Raw genomic sequence first — 21,885 nt, forward strand, 5'->3', positions numbered from 1 at the left:
GAGATTATTTTTTGTGGGTTTTTCGGGCCATGTGAAAATGTTTAAGAAAAGTTTATTCCTGATGCTTCACTGGCATCTGTGGAATAAACTCTTCTAGAACATAGCCACATAGCCTGGAAAACCCACAAAATCTATGGATGCCAGCCATGAAAGCCCTTGACTTTACTTCAGTGAGATTTATTCTTTTTTAAATATATATATATATTTATTATCACAATTTTTTTCTGCAAATGTAAAACATGCAAATCAAACAGAGAGACAAGATGAAGCAGGAAAAAATAGAACATAATATGTCTACAAAAAAGAAAAGAAAAGAATATTCAAATAGAATGACTTTTGGCTAAAATATTTGGCTATACCTGAAACTATATTTAAACATCCCTTTAATGATACTATAAATCTCCGATTACCGATGAATTATAATGTGTTCAGTAGGATTTATTCAGAATTTGTGTATAGTATATTGTAGGCTCAATGATTTACTGGTTTTTGCATTTCCAAATATTCTGCCAAACATCTTGACTAGTATTGCCAGTTTTCAAAATAGCAAGAAGGGACAGTTGAAAGACATTAAGGAAATATCTGTTTGTGCTGCAAATTTCCTGTACTTTGAGAATCTCCCAGTAGCCACATGGACAGAGGGAGAAGGCACTAGCCTATAAGTAATACCTCTCCATACCATCTAAACTGAGAACATAAACAGCAAAATTGACTACTTCAATTAGGCCACAACTTTTTTTTGTTAAAATTTCATGTTTTCCTTGGTACCAGAATGAAGCCAGTGCTGCTGATAATCAGATTTCCAAGGAAGAGGTACATTTTACAATCAAGAACATGCAATATTGAATTACAGTGGTCCCTCTACATTTGCGGCTTTGATTTTTGTAGATTTGATTATTTGCGGTTTTAATATGTTGTTTCTAAGAACCTCTAGATCCTCCAGCACAGCTCTGCCAGAAGTTGGCCATAGAGTTGTGCTGGAGAATCTAGAAGTTCCTAGAGAAAACACTCTCTGGGCATTTGTAGGTCCTCCAGCATGATTCTATGATCAACATCTGGCAGAAATTGATTCTATTTGCACTGGAGGATCTGGAGATTCCTAGAGAGCTGTTCTCTCCAGTAAAAAGAATAGTGTTTTTTATATGCATCTTTTCCACATTCACAGAGGTCCTTCAACCCAAACCCAAGCATATGTGGAAGGACCACTATAAACCTCCTACTGAAGAAAATTATTCTACAGAAACACCTTAATTTCTGACTCATAAAAGTGTTAGAATCACATTGATTGGAATAGCCCTTTGTTTCATAAAAGATTTCAAACAAAGTTATGTAGCTGTCTAGATTTGGACATATTGTTATTATTGTCTGTGATCCCTACGTATGCCTTCTGTCATGGTCTAGATACTCTTATATCTCTGAGGCAGGCTACCCAATGAATGTGAGAGGTGACAGCCTTTTATTTCTGTTCCTCCTTATGGTACTTCCCTGTACCCCTGTTACGTTCAGGTTAGGGAACTCTGCCTTTTAGTGACTAAAGGGAGTATCTCAGGTTCTAAAGGCAGAAATCTATTTAGAATCATAGAGCTGGAAGGGATCTCAAGGGTCATCCAGTCCAACCCTCTGCAATACAGGAATACACAATCAAAGCACCCAAAAGATAGCTATCCAGAAAATGGAGTTTATCATATGCGGCTTGTAGAACGGGACCGGAGAGGAATGAAAGGGGGTGAGAAGGGAACGGAATGGGGAAAGAATGCATATTACTACATGGGAGAACCCCGCTGATGCCACCGGAGGTTCCCAATCCATTCCCCATCCGTCCCTTAGCAGCCGATTTTCAAGAACTGTTCAGAATCATTCTTGAAAATCGGCTGCTGTGGGATGGATGGGGAACAGATTGGGGACATCTGGTGGCATTGGCAGCATTCTCATGTGTGGTAATATGCATTCTTTCCCCATTCTGGTCCTGTTCTACAAGCCCTGTGCTATAGACTTCTCTGTTTAAAAACTTCCAAAGAATGAGACTCCACCACACCCTGAGGCAGCATATTCCACCGTCCAATAATTCTTAAAATGAATTAATGTGTTATAAAAAACAAATTACCCCATGGTGCACACACCTAAAGCTTTCCTAGTAACATTATAGGTTTTAGGTCTCTGACGTTTCATGGCCTTGAATCTATGTCTCTGACACTTAAGACACACACACACACACACACTTTTCTAGTAAGATAGATTACTGTAAAGGTATAAAACACACACACAACAAATGAATTTAGAATATGCTTCCCTTTTTGCAATTTAAACCTTGTCTTTGAGCCTTGCTGTGAATCCCCTTTCAGTGAAACGATGCCCCTAAATGAGCTGAGAAAGTTGCTTTGGGGAATGGAATGCCACCTACTGAGATCAGTTCTTTTCTCTCACTTTCCTGTGTTTTTCTGATTTGTATTTATCTTTATCCATCTGGCCACTCTTCCTGCAGTCCTACACACATGCAAATACACACACGCACACACAGCGCTTTCTTCCTTGAAAACAGGAATGTCATAATGACATCAGGGGTGTGTGGGAATACACATATTTTGAAGTCCACAACCATATTGGGCTGTCATGCAACCCACAGACAGCTTCAAAGGGAGTTAGTGTACCATCTGTAGACAGTTCCATTTACCACTCCCCATCTTTTCCCAGCCATCTGCTAACTTCTCAGTTTACCTGTGTTTCAAAATAAAGAGACGGTTTCCCAGAAATCCCAAAGAAGCCTGCCTTTCCTTGGACTTAGGATGTAGAGGAGGATATCATATACATATGTAACACTGGGAACAAACAGCACAGTGATACATGGAGAAATGTATTAGTGCAATGTATTGTGAGGGGAAAAAAACAACGGAAATTTTAAGACTTAGCACAATGCATCAGAATGAAATAATATATTTCTCCATGTGTCACCATTCTCTCATTTTCTAAAGTTTAGGATACAAAAACAGTTATTTTTGCTTTTTCCTAAAGCAAATGACATGCATATCTGGTTTCAAGGATTGACCCACATATCACATTGTGGTAAGAGTGTTGTGTTAGGATCTGCGGGATCAATTAATCAATAAGATTTTATTTTTCTCATAGAACACCAACTATGAAAAATAAAACTTTTGATTAGAGAGATCCAGGTTCAAATTCTCTGCCACCCAATCACGAAGATTATTGGGTGACCTTGAACCAGTTCAGTCTCTCAGACTACCTCATGGGGTTATGAAAAGAATGAAAGGGACAGAAAATCATACATACTGTTTCAAGTTTTTTGAAAGAAGCATGTTGAAATTCATTGACATGACTAGGTTTACTAAGCATTTGTTGGGTTGAGATTTTGATGTTTAAGGGTACTGATCGATTATCTTATTTACTTCACTGAGCTATTTAACAGCAACTGCAATCATTTTTTCCCTAGGGCTCATGTACTAATGTGCTGAATAACCAGGGCTCTGCTAGAGCTGTGTCAGGTTTTTTTTTTTTGGTCAATTGAAACATCCCCTGAAAATGTGTGTGTGTGTGTGTGTGCGCGCGCGCGCACGTGAGCATGCTGGAGGAGATAATTCAACAATATTTTCTTTCTCTTGACTTTCACCTTGAAAACCTGCCCTGCACCAGTGATCAAAGGCTCTGCCTGTCACATCCTTGCCTGTGGGAGACTGTTATAAGAAAGGTGTCATCAAGCAGTCTGAGTCAAGGGAGGCAACAGGAATGAAGGTCAACATGGTCCAAGGGTCAAACAAGCCAGACAATGCAGAATATGCAGATGACACTCAACTCTACTACTCCTTCCCACCCCAATCCAAGGAGGCTGTCCTGGTCCTAAACCAGCACTTTTTATTGGTAATGGACTGGATGAGGGCAAACAAGTTGAAACTTAATTCAGACAAGACAGAAGTGCTCCTGGTCAGTCAGAAGGCAGATCAGGGAATATGGATCCAGCCTGTGCTAGATGGGGTCACACTCCTTCTGAAGACACAGATTCACAGTTTGGGGGTACTCTTGGACTTGGTTGCAGTGCAACTAACATTCTCTTTAAAAAGAAGAAAGAAAGAAAGAAAGAAAGAAAGAAAGAAAGAAAGAAAGAAAGAAAGCAATTGCCATGCAATGTGAATAGGCTAAAACACACTTTTCCCATATTAGATGATTCTCTAATAAACAGATATAGGGTATGAGCAGATGGACAGGATATCATGGGCCAAGCCTGTGCTTGGGTCAGTCCCTGGGCTTGTGTGATAGTGAGCAGGTGTTTACATGCCCATCCACCACTGTGCCACATACTCACTGCAGCCACATGTCCCTTACATGTCATTGCCATCATGTCTGTCCTGAAGGCCCATGTCATGGCCCCTCAGGGTGGAAATGGGTTGCCTGGCTACACCTCTATGGCTGGACACCCCTTTTGCTGTCAAAGATGATGGCAGGGGCATTTGAGATGGACATGATGTCAGGAGCAGGTAAAGAGCATGTGGAGCTATCTTGTCTGCCAACTGTCATTGCAACTCCATTGCAAACAGTGGGTATTTTTTGACTGGATTAAAGCCACAGGATCAGTCTGGGACCATCGGATCAGCATCCAGACTGGCCAATTCCAGCCCAGGGCCAAAGGCCTGAATCATTCAGACAGGATGACTCCAGGCCAGAGGTAACATGGACCATTTGGCCATGCATACAGGATGACAGTTCCTTCATATCTAGGTTGTCTGAATAGATCTTTGTTTTAGCAAAGGCTTTCTGAAGTACTTATTAATCAGGACATTTTTGTTTCCTTGCTAAATTTTGCTCTTTTCATTGCTCCTTCCTTGCATACATAGCGGTATGCAAATCACCTTTTAAAATTATCTGCCTCATTTCTAGGCAAATAAGATATTTTTGTGGAGGGAGACAATTTCACAAAATTTTGCAAAGGGGAAAAGAAATTCTCAAGCAATATTGAAGAAGTGAGGTTTCCCATTAGCAATGATGATGGTACAACTCACTTCCTTTTGGTTTGTTTTTGTGCAGGAGTTCTGCCATTATGCATTACCTTCTGTGAAGGTAGCCTGATTGCCATTTTGCATCTTCTACAAGTCCCATGCCTGGCATCATTCTGAGACATGGCATGCCAGAGTATAGCTATATATGAATGAGAAATTTTGTAGAAAATTCTGTAAATCAGTCTTCCAGCTCTGGTGGGATATGAAAAAAGTTAATTTTTTTCCTCACCAGATCATAAGTCTTGTGATAATTTTTCTTCAAACCTACTTGTCATTCTTCAGGGTTTGGCAGCTTCTTCTGGATGCAATTGTCTGTGTAAGTAACTGAATACTTTTTGTTTGTAATATACATGATTACAATATCAGGTCTTTGCATGCTTTGTAAGATGTGTGTTAGGCAGTTAACAGGTGAAGCTAGTACTATGCCAAACCATGCCTCCAGTTCTGGGGCAGCTTGTAGTCCAAGGTAGAAGAGACATTTCATCTAAAAATGTCAGGACAGGGAAGGATAAGAAGCTTTCCTTGTTGCATTCACAAGCTGTCTATGTTCCTATTTACCTGAATGTGTCCCCCCCCCCCCTTCCTCATTCACAGAGCACTTTAGAATTTCATTGTAGTGGTATATTTGAGCTAAACTTAAATCACTGTATACTAGTGTAGGACATGAGTGTGTGCTTTCCTTTTTTTATGTAACATCTCCCTATCATTCTGAAACTTCCTTGGCTTTGTGAAGTTCCCAATTTGGAAAAGCCTTGTGGAGGGATAAGGACATTGTCCCCTGGGTTTTTACTGAAACGTGGAAAGCTAGATGGACTGCAGGATGCTAGAATATAATAGTATACTATTATTATTTTTTAAAGGAGACTCATACACAATCATTGACTGGCTCATGAATATGGTAACCACCTGTGCTCACTTATAGGAAATTCTATAAAAAATAGAATTTTCCATCAAACATTTTTGGAAGTAATTGAAAATATCAATTCTCCTCCATCCACACAGAGGATGTATTTTTGGCACAGTTCCCATATCTTAGGTTTTCTAGGGTAACTCTGTTCCATAACCTTTTTCTCTGGACCCTTTCTCACATACTTCCTGGTTAATGTTTATCATTTAGATCTAGGGATGGAAAGAATATTTGAAAATATTTGAAAAATTGTTTAAAAAATATTTTTGAGCATTAGAAATCCTGATGATAAGAAGCATGGAGTGATAAGAATCTTCACAGTTTCAGACTTATTCCATGCAAAACCAGTTTGACTGGATTGGTTTGGGACAGGAGAGTTTAAGTGTGTAGATTTGCATCCCTTTGCTATGTCTTGATCTTTAATAGCACATTTAAAAGCCTCTGTGCTTGGCAATTTTAATCTGGCCTAGAGCTTGAAGTTTCTAATGTTTCTTACTTGAATTGTCTACCAGGTGCTGGAGGCTTCTGCCAAGCTCATAGATCTATTATCTGTTATCAGTAAAGTTTGTTTCAAGTTCAAGGTTGCATTATTATGCAGGATCATATCATTGGCTGAATACAGACCACACTAGTTGAGGTTTTGGTGCAAACATTTCTTAGAAGGGCTGTCCATAGTGCCACCTGCTTCAGACTGGGAGTGGAAAAATAGGCATAAGTAAAAATTAATGTCTGTTTGGCAAGGCTTTTTAAAGCAGAAAACATAATGGGAGCTTTGTCTCAGGCTGCAGCAGTTAAGTATTTCTTATCTATTACTAATTAAAATAATTTCTAACCTATTTCAGTTATGTTTTAGAGATAATTCCTAACACAACTGAGGCAGTTTACAATGTCCTCCTACAAAATCACACATGGAATTTCCTAAATTAATTCCTAATTAATTGAATAACCAGCACATTAGTCAATGATCTCCGTCTAGGCATTGATGGGGGAAGTGTGACCTTGTTGGTGCTTTTGGACATCTCAGTGGCCTTCGATACCATAGACTGAGCTTTTTAGCTGAGCATACCCCACCTGATATGAATACCCCCCTGATATGAATGATTTGTCCTATCTGTGTATGATCCCTGCCTTGTTTGTTGATGCTATTGTTACTGTATGATGTTGTATTTTTATTGTTTTTAGCTGCTTTTAACTGAATTTTTATGTAAACACTTTGTGCTTTTTTAGTCTGTAACCCCGCTTCGATCCACCGGGAGAGGCAGGGAAACATAAATAATAATAATAATAATAATAATAATAATAATAATAATCATCATCATCATCCTTCTGGAACGCCTGAGGGAGTTAGGTCTCGGGGGCACTGTGCTCCAGCGGCGCCATTCCTACCTCTCGAGCAGATTCCAGATGGTGATGCTAAGGGATAGCTGCTCTTCTAAAAGAGAGCTGACATCTGGTGTCCCTCAGGGTGCCATCCTGTCCTCCATGCTGTTTAACATTTACATGAAGCCATTGGGTGAGATCATCCAGATACATGGGGTGTGGTGTTATCAGTATGCTGATGACACCCATATTTATTTCTCTATGTCTCTGACTGTTACAGTGACTAAAGATGGCATCTCTTCTCTGGATGCCTGCCTTGAGTCGGTAATGGGCTGGATGAGGGAAAACAAACTTGAGCTGAATCCAGAGAAAATGGAAGTACTTGCAATGGGTACCTTAAGTCCAGGGATGGAGATTTGTCAACTTCGGCTGATACGCCAGTTGCGCCCTTTCCTGGAACAGGGTGACCTCGAAACTGTAGTACATGCACTGGTAACCTCAAGACTTGATTTTTGCAATGCGCTCTACATGAGGCTACCCTTGTGCCTAGTCTGGAAACTCCAGTTGGTACAGAATATGGCAGCCAGGTTGGTCACAGGAACAGCAAGGAGTGACCATATAACACCAATATTGAAGTCACTCCACTGGTTGCCTATCAGTTTCCGGGCACAGTACAAGTTTAAAGTATCACCTTTAAAGCCCTACATGGCTTGGGCCCAACCTATCTAAGGGATCGCCTGCTTCCATATAATCCGCCCTGTACATTCAGGTCCTCTGGGAGGAATTTATTACAGACCTTAAAGACCAGGTTGATGGTGACCTCCCAAAGGACATTCTCTGCAGCCGCTCCCAATTTATGTAATGGCCTGCTGGACAAGATCCGTCAAATTACCAATCTAGAGAGCTTTAAAAAGGCCATTAAGATGGATCTCTTCCAGCAAGCCTTCCCAGACTAAAATGCTCAGCCACAAATAAGACTTCCCATCCAATGAACTCTGCCCATGATGATTTTTATTTAGTTTAGTTTTTAATATTACATTGTTTAATCTTGTTTTAAGGGGCATTATGTATATATGGATGTTGTACACTGCTTTGATTGCTTGGTAAAAAGCAGGATAGAAATTTATTATTATTATTATTATTATTATTATTATTATTATTATTATTATTATTATCCAGTCCTGGATGGAGTCACACTCCTCCTAAAGTTCGCAGTTTGGGAGTAGTCCTGGACTCATCACTACAATTGTCATCTCAAGTGGATGCAACAGCCAGGAGTGCTTGTTAGCCACTTCGGTTGATACGCCAACTGTGCCTCTACCCGGACCAAAAGGACCTAGAAGCAATGGTACATACACTGGTAATCTCTCTTCTTGATTTCTGTAACACGCTCTACATGGGGCTATCCTTGTACCAAGTTCAGAAGCTTCAACTGGTTCAAAATGTAGCAGCCTGACTGGTCACCGGTTTATCCAGGATGACCATATAACACCTGTCTTAAAATCTCTTCACTGGCTGCCAATTAGCTTCCAGGCACTATACAAGGTGTTGGTTATTACCTTTAAAGTGCTACATGGCTTGGGCCTGAGTTACTTGCAGGAATGCCTCTCCCTACACAATCCGCCCTGCACTCTCAGAATAACTGGGAAGAACATGTTAGAACATCAGTCAACCAGGTTCATATCGACTTTCCAGAGAGCCTTCACAGCAGCTGCTCTGAAATTGTGAAACAGTCTCCCAGAAGAGATCTGTCTCATTACCTCCTTGGAGCTGTTTAAGAAGGCACTTAAAACGGATCTCTTCTGGCGAGCTTACCCACCTGGCCTTGTGTAAGAAACACCTTCAGACCATTGTATGAATCTACTGCATTACCACTTGATGATGAGTTAGTTTTAAGATTAATTGTATTATTTTTATTGATGTATGGGTTTTAACGGACTGTAATCCCATCTCAATCCATCTGGGAGAGGTGGGATAATAATAATAATAATAATAATAATAATAATAATAATAATAATAATAACAACAACCACACACAGTCTTAAACCAAAAACTTTTTAAGGCCCTATTTCAAAATAGTACTGAAATGATCAGATGAATCCCCTTTGGGAGAAAACCTCAGAAGGTTTTCAGCCACCACCCAAAAGATCCTGTTTACAGGTTGGTTTTGGAACTAAACTCAAAGCTGCTTATTCTCATTACTACTACTACCACCACAACTGCGAGTAATTCGTTTATATTGTGCCTCCACCACTCCCCTAATGCTGGGACTCAAGGTAGTTTATCAAAAGTATAAGAAATACAGTTTTACTTAGTTTTACAAAAAACCAAGTAAAAGCATACAAGAAATAATTAACATTGAATTAAATAACCAATAGAATTAAAATCCTTTAAAACAAATCCATTGACAACAGGTTTTTAAAATCAAAACAGCTCACTATTACAAGCCCTTTTCACTGCTTTAATTGTCAATGTTCCATCTTATGGAATCCTGGGAGTTATAGTTTGTTCTGGCACCAGAGCTCTCTGACAGAGGAGGCTAAATATCTCACAAAACTAAAAATCTCATAATTCTATAACATTGAATAATGGCAGTTAAAGCAGTGTCTAACTGCATTAATTCTACAGTTTAGAAGCAGCCTGAGACTAGGGAGATTATCACACAGTTTAAAAAAGTGATTTACCACTGCCGATTGAATTCTAATTCAGTCTGCATCTGGATACTATCACATGTGTTTTGCCACCGGCCGGGTGCAGCCCGGTAACTTCTGACTAGAATCCAAGCTCAGCCAGCCTGTTTAGAAAACTGGGAGCTTCCCATTTTTGCAAATAGCCAGCTGAGGTTGGATTTTAGCCAGAAGTTACCTGGGCTAAGGCCAGCTGGTGGTGTCAGTGGCAAAACATGTGTGATAGTATCCAGATGTAGCCTGAACTAAAATTCAATTCAGCAGTGGTAAATTGCTTTTTTAAACTGTGCAATAATCTAGATGTGAGATGGATGACCTTAGCTTGAATGTGCCTCCCTCCTCCCTCCTTCCCTTTTTCTTTACCTGATGACTGATGTAGTGCTGCTATGTCAGAGATTTTAGCCCTGTTTTTCAGAACTTGGAAAAGTTCCTTTGTTGGAATCCTAGAATCCTCCTAAAAGGAACATTTCCAAACTCTGTTTTATTCCCTTGTCTGTGCTGCTGATCTATGTCACCTCTCCCTCCCCCAACTGCTCCTAGCTTCATGGAAGATAAAAGGTAACATCATATTTCTATTCCTACTTTAATAAGGGAAAATGGATAGATAGACTGATGGCAACTGCTTAATTTCCTAAGAACATAAAAAATCCAAAATTAAAATGATGATATGGCATGTTAGAGGTAATCTTTAATCTGATTTTATGGTCAAAGCAGTCTCAAACTACTCAGCATTGATGGTCCCTTGTGACCTGAGGGCAGATCTACAAATGACCAATACTTTAACATTCTTAACCTTTGTCCCTTAGATGAGAATATCACTAAATTACAAACTGATACCTACAAACATGACAATACGGTAAATGAAAGTAACTTTTGACAGCCCCTCAGTTTGCTGCATTTGGTACTTGGCAAGGAAAGGGACAAAAAGACACCTGTTGGAAATTACACAAACCAGGCACACTAAATTAACACAGTTTAATTTGCATAATCACCACATCAATTTGCTTGCTATAGAAAATGTATTACTTAGTTTTGATGAGAAAAAGGAGTCCAATGCAGACTTTGGCATTTGTGTTTATGATGCTTATGTAAAAATATTTATTTGCTTGGCTCCATCTCTTGCTGTATTCTCCCTCCCTCCCTCCCTTTCTGTTTTTGGTTATATTGTCTTTGCTAGTCAATAAGCAAGCAAGGAACAGTTTCCAAGGCAATGCTTTCTGAACTGAAAACTTTATATTTTATAACAAGGGAGAGAAAGGTTTGTCTCTGTGTGTGTATGTTTGGGGGAACTACTTCAGGTATGGGAAGGTATTTCTTTAGTGTAGCCATTTTGAGCTTTGGAATAGAGAAGAACTCCCAAATGTACTGTTTCAAGAAATTATTTGTTCAATGCAAATAAAAAGAATTATCACAAAACAGAAAGAGTGCAGGAAAGGTGAAAAGGAGCAGTTAACAGAGCAGGGCCAAGGCTCACTGTGGCCCTCTACATGCTGTTGGCTTGTAGTTTATGGCATTGTTCATCATTGGCTAGGTTGGCAAGGCTGCTGTCAATTGTAATCCAGCAATATCCGGAGAGCCACTGGAATCCTTCACCTGGGTTGGAGGTTAAGCTGCAATCCTGCTTGTACTTACTTGAGAGTATTCTTCTTTGAAATAAAAGGGATTTACTTCTGATAAACATGATCTGTTTGATTAAGAATGAAGAGACCTGGGCTTAAATGCCTACTCAGCTATGATCTCACTGGGTGACCTTAGACCTGTCATTATGTCTCTGACTTACTGGGAAAATGAAATGACAAAGGGGGTCATATATATTATTCTGATCTTCTTAGAACAAGGATGAGATAAAAATTGTAATGAATAAATGCAAGTATGTTTTTGTCTTTGATTTTTTTTATTTTGTAACAAAGATAAAATTTTTGGTAATTTCCTAGCATACTGATTTTTTTTAAAAAAAAGCTATAATCAAAAAAACATCTTTTAAAAACTGACCTTAAAAACATGTTTCCAAATACTGTATCATCATAGGTCACACTATACTTTCTCCATAGCTTTTAACCGCTTAAAAAAAAGAACATCTAAATGGGGGGGGGGAACTTGGGGGGGGGGGCATTTGTTTTCTATGCATCCACCAAGTTAGTCATACAAGAGTGTTTTGGTGTGCCCAGGGTGATGTGACATTACTTCCAGATGCCACTTTGGCTGAAATTTTTGAATATTTCATCCCCCCCCCCTTTAGATTTTGTGGACTTTGGAGGGTTAGGGGAAGCAAACTGCTGCAGCTTTTGGTCAGTTTTGTGAGCACAATTACCTGAAATTTTTCTTCAGAAATCAATTGGGGAGTCTAGGGGCTTCTGTGGGGCTTCAGGGGGCACATCTAGAGGTCCTAAGGGCCACATGCAGCTGCAGGCTGCACTTTATTTATCTCTAAGCTGAATTCTACAAGCTGTTGGTTGGTGATATAAAGCACATACTTTGTCTATCTACCTTATCATCATCCCAACAACCACAACAAAGTACAGCATATGTCATCACTTGAACCCTGTGATGCCAAGCCTCAAAACAATAAAATTAACTGAATACTAAAATAACACCATAAAAGGAACAAGAGTGTCCCTTGTAATAATAATAATAATAATAATAATAATAATAATAAATAAAACTTTAATTTATATCCCGCTTTTTGTTCCACAATCAAAGTGGCATACAACCTTTAAAAAATGCAATATATACAATTCCCCCCCTTAAAAAAGGATTAAAAAATTCCACCCATTAAAATTACAGACAATAAAAATCTAAAAACAATACTACAATAATAAAATAACGGTGGGCAGAGTCTTCGCTTGTATATGACTGTGGGGGGAGCGTTACATGACCGGGATCTATTCTGGGAAGGCCATGTTATGTTATGTTATGTTATGTTATGTTATGTTGTATAAAATGTGGTGTGGTTACACTTTATTACTGGGAAAGGAACTAGTTATTTCCAACAGGTTATTTCAAAACTCTAGTCTTTCTCTGATAGTGATCTCACAAGAAGACCACAGAGGCAACAGCCATTTTCTTTTCACTGTCCCCAGCATCTAATACTTGAGATGCATACTCTCTTTGATTGTAAGGTTGTGTTTAGCCATCATGGATGACAAGCATCGATAAATCTATCCTCCAAGAACTCTCCTAAATCTATTTTAAATTTGCAGGCACTGGCAAATATGATCATCACACAAGATGTTGAGCTACTTCAGAATATGTATCATGAGAGTCAGAAACTCTAGAATAGAACAGAAAACCATTTCTCGAATAGAGTAGGGTTTCATGACTTAATCTTGAACAAATGGGGAGGAGCAGAGAGGGAGGGGTAAATTGAAATTAGATTTTACTGGAAGCGCATGTTAGGTTATATTGGAAGGGTGTGACAAGGGCTATTGTTTCCATGGCAATAATTTGGGAAAATAAAAAAAATCTTTTATAAAAATATTTTACTACAAAGCTTGAGTTTTATGTCCTAAGATATAAATGATGGAATTTCATTACTATCCATATAACACATATATAAATGGTCTTTGGGTTCATTGGCTTTTTGGATGACTGATTCATAAGAGTTTTAAATTTGTTTCCCACTGTCATTTGATGTATAGTCCCAGATACATCAATTACTAACATCTTGGGAATGTTGGTGTACTGATTAAAAACATGTGATTTACATCTTTCCTCATAATATTCTCTAGGATTACAAATAGAAAATATGCTAGGTTTGTTTTATCCTGTATTTGATTTGTTAAAACTGTAAGTTCTTTCTATCCAAAAAAAGATAACTTTTGCAAGTTTTGGTAAAGTGAACTTAGGTTCTTCCCTATTTGCACAAGCCAAATTCAATTGGTAGAACTATTTTTAGCAAGGAAATGCCATACTCTTATTTCTTTCCGCATAGCTATTAAAGATGAGGATCATATCAGAAAAAAGCAGCAGTATGATGCCTGAATAAATAAATTAGAGATTCAAATACAGGCTTCAATGGGTGATGTGCTTACAGCCTTTTAAATCTCACGTTCTTTACATTCCAAATATAAATATATGTTTGAATTTTTGGTAAATTCTTATAAAAAATGAGCTTAAATTACAGCCTGGCTCAACTCTAACCAACATGTAAATACAGTGCAAGTTCAGTCACCTGTATCATAATATATACATAAAGGATCCTCAGATATAGGGAGGAGAATTTCCAGTGACAACTAAGAATGTGTGTTTGACAAAAGGACATGCCAAGTGTGAGAGATTGAAGGCGTACATGACGTTTTTGTTCACACATTTCAATGACACAAGTATTGGTAGAGAGGACAGTTTGGCTGTCATCCAAGAACATTTCTATGTTTGTGAGATACAAGTTTTATTTACTACCATATATCATAAGATTGTTTGGCCTCATGAAACAATAAAAATTAAGTTACCGACACAACAAATGTTATTCTGTAGTTTGGTATGATGATTAAATCTCCCTCATCCAAAATTCTTAGGACCAGAGGGATTTGGGATTTGAGATTTTGGGGGGGAGGGATTTGGAGTACTTGGACTTGCATATATGTACATATTGAGGTATCTTTGTGATGGGATCCAAGTTTAAACACAAAATTCATTTATATTTCATATACACATAACTGAGGGCATTTTTATACAACATTTTTTGTAATGTTGAGTATGAAACAAAGTTTGTGTACACTGAACCACCAGAAAGCAAAAGTCTCACTATCACAGCCACTCTCCAAGCAGTTTACAATCTGTAAACCAGTTGCCCCCAGCAAGCTGGGTACTCATTTTACTGACCTCTGAAAAGATGGAAAACTGAGTCAACCTTGGAACCCTGAGATTGAACTCACAATGTTGTGGCTGCAGTACTGGCACTTAACCGCCGCGCCACTAGGACTTTTGTAAGAGAAATAAAGGAGAGATTCTGTACTTGTATCTGCACTTTAAGATGTATTTTAATAGCTCTGGTGAATGATCTCTTGCTGGAAATTGATATGTTTCTTTGTAAATTAATCTGGATCTGTTGATAGCTGCATCCACTTTAGATCAGGAATGAGGAATGAGTGGTTATCCAGATGTGATCAGATGAAAAGTCCTAGTTGTCATAGCTAGGCATGTTCAGGAGTGATTGGAATCACCATACACCAGGATCTGAAAAAATATATACTTCTTAACATTGCTTTTGACTTTTTGAGAGCTGGGACTGTGTTGAACATTTGAAGGCTGTCCCAAATAGATTTTTTGTATTCTTTCAGAGAGGATCATTGGAGAGCCTATGTCCATTGCCTAGGGAGCCATGTTGTAGCATTTTTATACAATATTGCCAAAATCTGACCATATCTCTCTGCCTCTCCTGCCAAGATTTTGGTCCATGCCCTAGTGGTCTCACGACTTGATTACTGTAACATCCTCCTGGCTGGGCTTCCTCTTTCTCACCTCTGCCCTTTAATTTCTGTCCAGCATTCAGCTGCATGCATTATCACATCTGCCCACCGCTCTGACCATATCTCTCCTTTGTTGGCATCCTTTTACTGGCTCCCCCTCCCTTTCCGTATTCAGTACAAGCTCCTGCTGTCGACGTTTAAAGCCCTCCATTATTTACCAGACCTTCTTTCTCCTCACCTTCCCAACAGGGCCCTCCGTTTCGGTAGTCAAAGTCGGCTGTCCCAGCCCAGGATTTCCTCTGCCCCATCTAGGATTTGCCCCTTTTCACTTGCTGCCCCTCACTCCTGGAAACTTCTTCCCTCGCGAACAAAGGCCATCACTTCTTTAACCAGCTTCAAAATGGAGTTGAAGACCATCCTGTTCAGAGAAGTGTTTCCAGACATTGCATGATTGTCACTTGCTATCTGATATTCTTTTTGTTGCCTGTTTTATTGAAGCATTTCCTGTATTGCTATGTGTTTTATTTGTATTATCCTATCATTTCTTAGATTGTACACCATAGGCAGGTTTACTCTTTTATATTTGTTGTTTTTATGTATAGCGCTGTGCAAATCTACAACACTATATTAATAATAATAATAATAATAATAATAATAATAATAATAATTCCATCTGGCTGGAAATTTTTGCTACTATATTGATTTTCAACATGTCTATGAAGCTCATAGTCCTGCTTTTGGGTGTCATCACTGCTTGTAAGAGTGTGCATGTGTTTACAAGATATGGAATAAATATTCAAAAATAGGTTTCTTGAGGGTCAGGAAACCCTGACAAGAGTATCCTAGATGGGACATATGAAAAATGCAAAAACACATGTGTTTTTTGTGTGTGTGCAGGAAAGAGCATTTTCTGTGCAGAAAGCAAACTTCATTTTCAGAAAATGGCATTTCTGTGCAGAAAATGCACAGAAAACATTTTCTGTGCAAAAATGATTTTGTTAAAAAAAACAACCACATGCTTTTTTTGCACATAATAATTTCCAAACTATGAATAGTCTTATAAAACTGTGCACCTATTGATGACTTTCTTGTAGCAAGAAGAAAACATTATTCCTTCCTGGCTGCAAGGACAAGACTTATGAAGATTCACAGCCCTCTCATATTGATAGATTGTTACATCGCCAAACAGCTTTTTTAACAGTGAGACTGGGTAGGATCTCCTGATCCAAGACTGGTTTGAACTTTAGTTTGGTTTCTGTCATCACAGATATAGTGGTGTTTTAATAGACATGCTGCTTCATTATTCATACTAATTAGTCTTGCTCTCAGACCTTACTTCCCTCCCCTTCCCATAACATTAAAGTAGTATTGTTAGACTTCAGCAGGGGATTAAAATTCACAGATTATTGGCTGAGAACAGTAATTTGCAACAGTTAAAGACAAAGGATGAGCAATATTGAACAGCAGCTGTTTCTTCAAAAGTACCCACTTGACCATCTTTGTATTTGTGTGTGTGCTCAAGTCATTTCTGATTTATGGCAGCCCTAAGGCAAACTTATCATGTGGCTCTCTTGGCAAGATATGTTGGAGGGGCTTTTGCCTTTGCTTTCCTCTAAAGCTGGAGAGAATGTGACTTGCGCAAGGTCACCCACTGGGTTTCCATGGCTGAGAAAAGATTCAACCATGGTTTCCAGAGTCCTAGTCCAATGCTCAACCACTACAAAACTCTGGCCTCATTGTTTCCATTAGGAAATTACATTTCTACTCATACCAGGCTGTTTCATCCTTCCTAAATGGGCCTGAATTTTGAATAAGTAAGCTAGTGGAAGTGTATGCCTGCCAACTCATACATCCTTACTTTTTCATACTCTTCTTAGTATTAAGGCAATGGGTAGATTCTCTCTCTTTTTCTTTCTCACTATGTGCTGCTTAGAATCGTAGAATCACACCAATTTTGTGCCAGTGCAGGGATCCACCACTAAAGCACCCCTAAGAAACAGCTATTCAACCATGGTTTAAAATGTTCCAACAAGGTTAGTCTAGTTATAGTCAAGGTATAGTCTGAGGCATTGCTGAATAGCTCTTGTCATCAGAGATCTTCATAAGGTTTAGGTGGAATTTCCTTTTTTGTAATTGAGTCCATTTGGCCTCAAGTCCTATCTTCTGAAACAGGAGAAAACAAGTTCGTTCTACATATACACAACAGTTGTTCTGATATTTAAAGATAGTAAATCATATAACCTCTCAATTTTCCCTTCCCAGACTACACAGGTGGAGCTTCTGCTTCTTCCTCTTCTCTTCCCTCTTCCTTTGGCACACAGTAGCTATTTTGATGACTGCCAATGCACACCTGCTCCTATATCAGCTGAGAGATGTCTTTCCTTACTCTTATCATTCCAATCCATATAATTAAATAACAACAACAATCTTTTCTCCATTTGTGGAACAGTCTTCTCATGCTTAATTAATATTATTTTATTTATAGAATAAACTATCTTCTTGTTCTCATCCCCCCCCCCCGCCCCTGGTCCATGTACAATTGTCATACCATGTTTGCTCCATGGAGGCAAATTAAAGCTTCTCAATATTTCTTTTTCTCTCAGAAAACCCCTAAAGCCACCACTTACATTTATCCAATTCACAGAAGTACATCTCTTTCCAAGCCTTTACAATATTTGATTGGAAGTAGGGAATCCCCACCTGGGTTGTTTCCTTCATAAACACCTGTTGTGTGGAAAAGCTGAATATCTGCCTGCCCAGCTATTTTGCTTTTTAGGGACTAATAAAACTTTCATTCACAAATATTGGAGTGAGGACTTTCAGCTTCCTACCCATCTCACTGGCCTAGTTGTCTCTTTGTCTGCAGGATTTGAATCTGCAAACCAGGTTTGCTATAATGTCATTGGCTGGGGGCTCACAGGATCAGCACATACCATTCTGTACTGCAGAGGCCAGTAAATTTCAAACAATTCAAACATAAGCCTAGGAGAGTATATGCTGTTGTACAATATGTTTTTCTTAATATTCAAATCTATTTCCAACAGCTTTCTCCCAAATGCTGGCAACTCTTTAATGGCATTGAAAATTGGCTGGTTTCAAATCATTTTAAAATGTTCTCTCAATTGCAAAGGCTATTTAAAAGACATTGACTCACAGGACCAAAACAGTAGAAGTCATTAAGTTGCTTCCATCATAGCTGCTTGGTATAGCAAAAACGTTGGCTCCCCTCCCCCCACCATAATGGCTATCACTTTTAAAGCTGCTTTACTTGCAGTTGAAGCAATGCCCATCCAACTGAGCACACAGTCACAGAAAACACAGAAACCTTTGAGCATTTCAAGTAAGAATAGGGTGCTATAGTCTAGCCTCTCAACTCTAGGTATCTAACTTACAAAACAGAGGCTAAATGGTCATCTGCCAGAACTTCTTTGACTGTGTATTCCTGCATGGCAGAGACTCTTTGAGTCTATGGTGTTTATCACACTATACTCTTATAGTACTACTATTCCACTAACTGCTCTAGCTGCCTCCTGTTGCATTCGGGATTTGCAGTTTTAAGAGGGGTATTTAGAATTCTCAGGCAGAGAACTGCCTGAGAATTCTAAATACCCCTCCTTAAAACTGCAAATCCCAGAATGCAACAGGAGGCAGCTAGAGCAGTTAAAGTGGAAGAGTAGCGCTATAAGGTTATAGTGTGATAAACACCTATGATTCTATGAAAATATGCAATTATTATATTATTATTAATTTACATCTAGTGACATAAAATAAATAAATAAAACTTTTATTTATACCCCGCTCTTCTACCATAAGGCAACCAGAGTGGCTTACAGTATAAAACATCCAATACACAATACAACATATCAAACCCCCTTTAAAAAAAAATAAAACATATTACTATTAAAATCACTCTATTAAATAAACTATTAAACCCAAGAACAACAAACGAGAGTAGAATAATATAAAATATGCAACATATATGGGAGTTTCTTTTACGTTGGGTGGAAACTATTCTGAAAAGGCCTGCTGGAAGAGATCCATTTAATTGCTTTTTTGAAGCTACCAGGTTGGTGATTTGACATTCTTGTTGTACACCGCCCTGATTTTTAGAAGGGCGGTATAGAAATAAATTATTATTATTATTATTATTATTATTTATTATTAGTGTTGCATTTTTTCTACCTTTGTGTTTAAGCTTGGTACCATTTTTATAGCTACTGCTCTTCTGAGAGAAAAGGATAATTTTTAAGTGCTAGACTTCTTATAGAGAGCCACTGTGGTAGTAGTTTGAGTGCTAGACTCTGGAGATAAGGTTTCAAATACCCACTTGGTCATGAGAACCCACTGGATGACCTTGGGCAAGTCACATGCTCTCAGCCTCAGAAGAAGGCCATTGCCTCCTCTAACAAATCTTGCCAAGAAAATGCTAGGTTTACCTTAGGGTCGCTAAGTCAGAGATGATTTGAAGGCACACAACAACAAAAAACAAGACTTGGTATAATCCATGAAAAACCATAGAAAAGTGGAGAAAGTAATCTGGAAAAAAAAGGTAAGGCCCAAATTATAAAAAAATACATCCTTCCCTTGCATTGCATTCACTTTGTACCTTCTTCTCCTTGTTCCTTTGCTCCATCTCTTTCTCTTTTTTCCCCTCCATGTACCACCTCACACCTTTGCCATACCTCCCCTCTATTGCTCCTACATTCTGCACTTGCATATCCACTCCTCCCTTTCCAATTGCCTCTCTCCTTGTGCTGCACATCTCCCTTTACATCCACCTGTTGCTCATACCATCCCTTTCTCACAGTTTACTTCACCTGTCCCCAGTCATGCTTTCCTCCTTTGTGTAACTAAAACTAAAGCTCCATTCCTTCTTTCATCTGCTTCATGTTAAATTGGTGTTGCAGAAGACTGCCAGTGCTGTTTTAAACAGAAGCAGGGGAAAAGGAAGCTGAAGACAATGTTGATGTTGATGCAAGAGGAGACATGGGCTGTGGAAATAAGCTGCCAGTAATGGAGATGGATCTGAAAGGGTGTTAAAGTTGGACTGGAAAAGAAAGGCCCCGTCTGACAGGGTATGAGCCAAAAACATATTTGAGAACAATATTTAAGACAGAAATATTCAAAATGTTGAATTAATGCCTAGAAAATACCCAGATCCAAATGAGCTGTCCGCATGGAACAATAGGGCCAGGTTCCTTCCAGGCTCACACATCTAGATCAGATAACACGGGCCAAAACCCCAGGGGCAGGATCAGGCCTGATCCTGGCTATCTAGATGTGGATCCAGAGGATCTGGTTTGACCCCAATGTGAAATAGCTTTTACCCAGGGTAATTTATCCAATTTTCCATGAAGTTTCTTGGAAATCCATGTCAAAACCAGGCTGTTCACATACACTCTCTACTTACCTTGCCTGTGTTGTTGAGGCCCATCACAGTGTGTGATGTGAAAATGGGGCACCTGGCTGCATAACTAGATACCCCATTTTCACATCAGACACAAATGACACAATGACAGAAGACTCCTAAGTGAAAGCAATGGCACAGCAAGGTAAGGAGTACATGCTCATCATGGATCTTGGGTCAGCATGGGGCCAGGTGTATGAACATCTTCCCATCCCTGTACCGACCCAGGGACTGACCTGGGTGAGCTCCAAGGCAGGAAAGCATGGCTCATCCCGTGCTTTCTTGGCCTATCTGCTCAGGTCCTAATTCTGGTTTTGCCACCACAGATTACCTTTACACATACTAAGGATGTGCTGTGTTTATTCATTCCTGCGAGCGAGAACAAATAATTTAGGCAATTGTCTCCTTGCTGCCAGATGGCCTCACAAACTACGCAGTGTTCAAAGTACCCTTATGTGGAGAAAAGGCTCCAGTAAATGTGGTAGTGGAAGCAGAGATCCCTTGGGACCACCCCACATATCACCAGGAGGCTGGGGGTGAGTGAGGAACAGCTGTAGCCTTCCAGTATCCTCAACAGTTGCTCCCCCTTCCTCATTTAGGGTTTCAGACATTCAAAAAGCCTATTTGTTGTTGTTAACTCCTTGTAAATTTGTATAGTCTTTCCATCCCTAGAATATAGACTTGCAAAAAGAAAGCATTTGATAGGAGAGGCAAGCTTGGTGTTATCATGACAGCATCTTTTAAAAATCTTTTTTTCACAGTTTTCATTTGGCAAAAACTTTAGAGACCTACCACATTAACTCACCATAAGTTTAAACTGCACTCTCCCACTTTAAAATGTAAATTGTATTAAGGTTTCTTTTAATATGAGCATAGAAAAAAGCCCATATTATTCCCTGTTATTTTTGATTGCCTACAAATGTGCATTCATTTTTGTAACAGCTGGCTCAGATGACAATATGTTGAACATACAAATATTCTGGACTCCCCTCTCATTTAAATAACTGAATACATAAAAGTATATTTATTGCCAATTGAGCACATATGTTACATAGGTTTATAGTAGCAGAGGTTTACTTTGCCAGTAAAAAGAAAAACTATTTTAACTGGCATGAGGGAGAGAAGTGTGTAAGGAGAATGGACTATCAGATTG

Source organism: Sceloporus undulatus, chromosome 3, assembly GCF_019175285.1.
Source record: "Sceloporus undulatus isolate JIND9_A2432 ecotype Alabama chromosome 3, SceUnd_v1.1, whole genome shotgun sequence".
NCBI lineage: Eukaryota > Metazoa > Chordata > Lepidosauria > Squamata > Phrynosomatidae > Sceloporus > Sceloporus undulatus.